Raw genomic sequence first — 7,004 nt, 5'->3', positions numbered from 1 at the left:
TGTACGATCGAGGGGGACGTCACTCCTGCGTTCACCGAGCGATAAAGCTCCCTTCTCAAACCTTTGCAGCGCTATCTTTTCCTTTTCCGCTTTATGTTGCTTTAACTCGCGTTAACCGCGATAACTTGCTTTTTGGCTTACCGTAATCTGGGGTGAATCGGGACTACAGCCTGAATAGGGACAGCCGTTTTTAGAGCACTTAAAGCTTTTAAATTTGGAAATGGATGTACACATTTTGTTGGTCTGAGTCTGTTCTATCCGAAACCAACCAGAAAAATCAAAATATTGTGCTCCAACATGGTTAAAACTGTTGTCTCAATTCGCCCCATGTGTCCCGCTTGACCCCAGTTTACGGTACCTTTTGTTGCTTTCACGCATCAGACTGCTCGATTTTTTTGACAGCGAGAACTGTCAAACGCATATGACAGTTCTCGTTGTCAAATTAATCGAGCAGTTTGTTTTGCTGGAACCGATCGTCTGCCATCGGAATTCTAGACCGGATCCCGTCGCCGGAAAACTGTGATGACCACGAGGAGGAGGAAGAACCTTCTTTTGCCCCATCTTCAACCTTCCATCTAAAGGTTAAGTACCAGAAAAAAAAAATCGCCAAAACCACCTTTAACACGACCAATCGCCGAAGAAGACACGAACCACGTCGATCTCGACGTCGATGCCGTTTCGGGGAAGTTGGTTTGCACCCGGTGCAACGTCGTGATGGACCACACCCGGAATGGTTCCATCGATAAGCACTGGAAGGTCCAGAAGCAAGTTTCATTGGTGGTGGAGCGCGAAGAAGGCGGAGAGCACGTGTCGTGTGAAACGCGGGTCAGGCAACATCCAGAAGGGAAGGGACGCTTTACTTTGATCCGAACATAAGGATTTGATGTGTTCCTCGTACAACGTGATGATGGACCATACGCGGATGCATTCTTCGATAAGCTCCTGTTGCCCAAGTCACACGTCAATCCAAGTGAGACAATTCCGTGCTGCGGGTCAACAAGTTCAAGGAAAGAAAAGTGGACCAGGACGATACTCCAAAACACAATCAACTCTTCTACAAGGTCGAACGATACCCACTCAAAACAGCATCCAACGCCATCTCAAACCTGGCTGAACACTTACTGATCCGGCTTCAGCGAGTTAGCAGCTTCCGGTTGGAATGTGTGAGGAGAGAAAATCGTGAAATTAATCATTTAATCATATTTATATTTTTATCCTGGGTAATTCTCCGCCAACTCACACAGCAGTTGCCCCGACCCCTCTTCGATTTGCGTGAAACTTTGTCCTAAGGGGTAACTTTTGTCCCTGATCACGAATCCGAGGTCCGTTTTTTGATATCTCGTGACGGAGGGGCGGTACGACCCTTCCATTTTTGAACATGCGAAAAAGAGGTGTTTTTCAATAATTTGCAGCCTGAAACGGTGATGAGATAGAAATTTGGTGTCAAAGGGACTTTTATGTAAAATTAGACGCCCGATTTGATGGCGTACTCAGAATTCCGAAAAAACGTATTTTCATCGAAAAAACACTAAAAAGTTTTAAAATTCTCCCATTTTCCGTTACTCGACTGTAAAATTTTGGAACATGTCATTTTATGGGAAATTTAATGTACTTTTCGAATCTACATTGTCCCAGAAGGGTCATTTTTCATTTAGAACAAAATTTTTCATTTTAAAATTTCGTGTTTTTCTAACTTTGCAGGGTTATTTTTTAGAGTGTAACAATGTTCTACAAAGTTGTAGAGCAGACAATTACAAAATTTTTGATATATATACATAAGGGGTTTGCTTATAAACATCACAAGTTATCACGATTTTACGAAAAAAAGTTTTAAAAAAGTTGGTCGTCATCGATCATGGCCGTTCATGGTCACCCGCGACAGACACGGACGACGAAACAAAGAGAAACGCAAAAAGTAACTTTTTCAAAACTTTTTTTCGTAAAATCGCGATAACTTGTGATGTTTATAAGCAAACCCTTATGTCTATATATCAAAATTTTTGTAATTGTCTGCTCTACAACTTTGTACAACATTGTTACACTCTAAAAACAACCCTGCAAAGTTAGAAAAACACGAAATTTTAAAATAAAAATTTTGTTCTAAATGAAAAATGACCCTTCTGGGACAATGTAGATTCGAAAAGTACATTAAATTTCCCATAAAATGACATGTTCCAAAATTTTTACAGTCGAGTAACGGAAAATGGGAGAATTTTAAAACTTTTTAGTGTTTTTCGATGAAAATACGTTTTTCGGAATTCTGAGTACGCCATCAAATCGGGCGTCTAATTTTACATAAAAGTCCCTTTAACACCAAATTTCTATCTCATCACCGTTTCAGGCTGCAAATTATTGAAAAACACCTCTTTTTCGCATGTTCAAAATGGAAGGGTCGTACCGCCCCTCCGTCACGAGATATCAAAAAACGGACCTCGAATTCGTGATCAGGGACAAAAGTTACCCCTTAGGACAAAGTTTCACGCAAATCGAAGAGGGGTCGGGGCAACTTTTCCCGATTTCGTGTGAGTTGGTAGAGAATTACCCTCCTATGTTTTTATATATTTATACAGCAATGAAAATTGTGAATTAAATAAGGACAAATTTTAATAATTAAATTGTTTTTGTTTATTCTTCTCGATTTAATCCAAATTGTCCTTCCAGAATTCCATGGCGCCCTTTTTATTCAACTCATTGCAATCCTTGATGTGTTGCGCCTCCAGCTTGTGCCGATCGTTTTTTCCGGAAGGCATTCTATATCCACGTTCCCTTCTTCCTCATCCAGTGTTTCAATGCTTTCGGGGTCCGTTTCGCGTCCTCCGATTATGCTGCGCTCATCGTCGTCACTGATCTTTTGCCGCATCAGATATTCTTCGTTTAAATAGCTGAGCGTTACAAACGAAATCGTACCCTTTGTTGTCGGCGATCGTCGTCGGCAGCTGGAGCAGAGCGCGACCGAATGCTTCCATGGCCATCGATTCCTTACCGGACGTTTCCGCGGCCAGTTTGAATACAGCACAGGCCATCAGCATTTCGGTATGCTCGATCCAATAATCCATCCATCCAGTATCCATCGGCGTGCTGGCGATTAAGATCTTTGAGTTCTCGGTGCGCTTCGACTGGTGCACACCGGGCTCCTTGTCCAGCAGGAAATCTTCGTCCAAGAACGAATCCTCGAAGAAACCTCTTTATGCGCTGACTCGCGGTCAATTCCTCGGTTCACTTCAACCGCATCACGGCATCGACGACCAGCTTGGCAAAGTACTCCTTTTGCTGGGACGCCAAACGTGCCGCCTGCGTGGCCGCTCTCCATCCGGCGATGATCGTCTGCGGGTGCAACTTTTGCTCGATCAGCTTTTCCGGCTCGCGCAGTAACTCCGACGCCAACACAGTCACGGCAGTCGTTCCACCGCCAACCTCGTCGTCTTGGAAGCGACTCATGTCCACGAGGGTCTTCGCCGCCGGATTGTCTACGTAGACCGCCTTCAGAATCGTCGTCCCGTCGATGGTGACGTCAACCTGGCCGGCGCTGCGGCCGTGCATCACCTGAATCATGCCCATGTCCATTCCCTTCGGGCCGAGTGTGCTCTTTATCAGGTCGCCGATGGCCCCCACAAACGAGAACAGCCGGGCGATTTCGCCCTCCCCCTCCTCGGCAAACGTTTTGGCGTTTCGCTGGGGGAAGATCACAATCAAACACACAATAAGAATCACAAAATCTCTTAATCGCACTGCTAAAAAAAACATTACCCGGAAACTTTTCTCCTCCTAGAGTTTGCGCTAGGATTCTCCGCCAGTCATTTTAAGCTCTTGGTGCTAGAGCCGCCGATCACACCGGTTAACTTTTCCGGTTGGCAAAACGTGCGCCCTGCTCTGTGGATAGTAGAGCCGGCGTTCACACATAAAACTAAATTTTTGCTATTGGTACGTTCGTTTGAAGAGCCGGTGCGGCACTGAGTGCCGCACTCGTCGGTGCCAGTTTTGGTTCAATCGAACGTCATTTGTCAGTGCGCATGGAACTCGCATGAAACTGAAAAAATATCGAGTGCGGCACTAGAGTTTCAGTTCCAAGATGGCGGCGAAACTCGTGCGGAACTAGCGCGAGTTTCTTCAAAGAAACACTTTGACAGCTCTGAATGCGGCACTCAGTGTGGAACTAGCCATCAAACGAACGTACCATATGTATTTTTCTTTCTGTCAAAACTGCTTGAAAAAACAAAAACAAATACCGAGTTGCTAAACATGACCAAAAAGTCGAGCAGACGCTATTTGCTTTAACTCGCTTTAACGCGCGTTAACTTGCGATAACTTGCTTTAAGGCTAGTACGCTGATCGGAAGGGAAGGGGTCAAGAAATGGCTTTACGAACAGCAGAACAAAGGAGAGGGAGCGATTTCTTGGGGCTTTTCTTCACCCTCTCTGGCTTGCTTTCGCTGCCGCCGCCAGGGTAGGTAAACCATCACCATCGCACTATCATTGATGCATATTTCGGTGCGTTCCTCGTCTCTTAAAATTTCTCTTCTCTTTCGCAGCCGAGTGATGGTCGGCTTGCTATCGCGAATATCGAAAGCCCATCACATCGACGAGAAATACCCTCTCGCTGGCTCCGATGGAACTATCGTTCCAACCGGAGAGGCACGCACACGAAATTGCTGTATACATACACTGGAGCTCACGCACATACCCAGTAAGAAATACGGGGCCGATCGGGTCTGATCGTAAGAACGACGATCAGACCTACAGGGGCCGATGCGGGTCTGATTTTGAGACACGCATCAGACCCGAATCAAGGTGTTTTGCACCCGAAACGTCAACCTGTCAAGGTTGTTCGAACATCGCAAGAGGCCTACATGCGGGGCCGATGTAAGAACGACGTAAAGGTGGAAAATCGGACGCGCATCAACCTCTCTTTTTAGGTTCTTCTTCTTGTTATTCTGTCATCTGTCAAACTCATAATTTGTTTTGATTGAAACAATTAGTTTATTTTTCGCGTTTTTTGCACTTTTTTTTACTTTATTTAACAAAAATATATACAGCGGGACAGGTTCCGGGTGATCTGGACCTGAAAGGATTCGTGTAGCGATCGTTCCGAGGAAACTTGAATGGCGGTGCTGGAACGTGGTCGTCCGGTGTGGCATGTTTCGAGCGGCATCGATCCGAGTGCGCTTGCAGTGCCATGGCCGCGTGCCGGTTGCGGACGGCGTTTGGGGTTGGGTGCAGAACAGCTCGAGATCGCTGCATAAAAGAGTCTTCGTTCACTTTATTGGAGTAGATCCTGGCAGTGACTGCTCGAGCGTTCCGTCGTGTTCGTCCCCATCGAACTGATGCTTCCTTTCCTTCAGTGACACCGATTCCGCTTCCGCAGACTGCTCCTGCGTCTAATTCGAGGTGGCCTGGCCATGAGCCACCATTGTCGTTCTCGGTCCCGGTGAGGACGGGCAATTGCGGCAACGTTTTAGACCAGCTGAGTAAGAGTCCGGTTCGATTCTGGAAAGAATGAAAAGAAAAACAAAACAATTTAGAGAAGGAATTTTACAACATTTTTTTTCTTGCCGAGAACATACTCAATGTCATGTGGTTCTTCTCCGAGCCGCCGAGTTGGAGGAGTGTCTGGAACGGCGACAGGTGCGTTGAGCGGTGAGACTGGTTCTTTCTGAATGCCGGGGTTCCGGAGGCCGGAGTGCGGCTGCAGCATGCGCTGCTTCTTTTCGAATTGGACAAGCCACTGCCGACGTTCTTGATCAGCACCGGCAACCGGTTTTTTGCACTCCATGTTGACCTTGAAGCTTTCGGCGGATCCTATGACATTGCTGGTTCAGTTCGGCGGTTAGATGGTCATCTCTTCATGAAGTGTCGTATCCGGTGCCGGAGTGTTGCTGACAATTTCCGCCGTCCGGAGTTCCGCCGATGATCGTCGTGATCCCGGTGCTGGTTTCGCTGATGCCGGGTGGCCAACCTTGGAGGTTGCGCCTCCTCCGTACGAGTCACGAATAGTTTGATCCGTGCGATTGATGATGATTCGTACTGCCGCCACTGCCGCCCGAGACGAAGCTCGGTATTATACTGGTGTATCCGCTTCCGCCACCACTGTTGTTTCGCATTCCACGATTGTCTCGGCCGTCGTTAATCGGTCCCAACGAAGGTGGACACTCCGACGGTGGTGGATCATTTTGGTTTAGGTGACCGTTCGGGAGTGGCGATGCTGTAAATGTTAGAAAGATTTGAATACGAGAATAGTTGTTTCAACTTTATAAAGAAGAATACTTTTCTTACCGTGGGACTCGCACTGTCAGCATATGATCAACCGGCTGCCGAGGCCTTCTGTCAACGAAGAGGTGGTTCCGGTGTTGAACAGATTGCCCTAAGCAATTTAGCACGAGTTCGGCAGACTAGAATACGCCACCGGGCAAGAATCGTGTTTGTTGTTTCGGGGTCACGGAATCTTGAACATGCCGTAATGGTTTGATCGTCGGCAGAGGAGGTGTACTCCAAGGTTTATGTATATTTTTCGTCCCCATCATCAGATTCGTGTTACTCGCGGATCAAAACGACGTTTCCTCTTCCGGGAGCAGGGTTTTAGAGCTGGAAAGGGAGAAGGTTAGTTTGGAACATTTCTCTGATGACTATTTTTACCATTTTACCTGTCCTTCGACAGCACCGGTTCCAAGTACACCTCCAATGTAGTCCTGTATGGTAATGTCCCGAAAGAGGCGTGTCGCCTCCGGTCTGCTAATTCTATTTGTTGTCACGGTAAGTCAGCCACCGCCCCGTCGTCCTTCTCCGGATGAACTTATCTCATGTTTAACATGATGCTGCTGATTCTGGTTCGTCTGTTTGAATCGCAAGTGCCTCGGCAGATCAACCCAGCAGGGTTGGTCCTTATTGATCATTGTCAAAGAAGTGGCTCGGGACCGTTGGATGGCCTTTTCAGATACAGCTTCTGGACCGCTTTGGTGACGCCAGCTTGGTCGATTCTGCTGAGTCTTGGGAACCGCGTTCAACACGAGC

At 47.0% G+C, this 7,004-nt stretch overlaps 1 pseudogene; it reads right to left on the bottom strand.

Annotated features, from left to right (window-relative positions):
• Positions 1 to 2,544: 2,544 nt before the first annotated feature.
• On the bottom strand, positions 2,545 to 5,174 carry LOC119769668 (annotated as a pseudogene).
• Positions 5,175 to 7,004: the final 1,830 nt, after the last annotated feature.

This window comes from Culex quinquefasciatus, chromosome 1 (genome assembly GCF_015732765.1).
Source record: "Culex quinquefasciatus strain JHB chromosome 1, VPISU_Cqui_1.0_pri_paternal, whole genome shotgun sequence".
NCBI lineage: Eukaryota > Metazoa > Arthropoda > Insecta > Diptera > Culicidae > Culex > Culex quinquefasciatus.
This window is presented reverse-complemented; position numbering and strand designations above follow the sequence as displayed.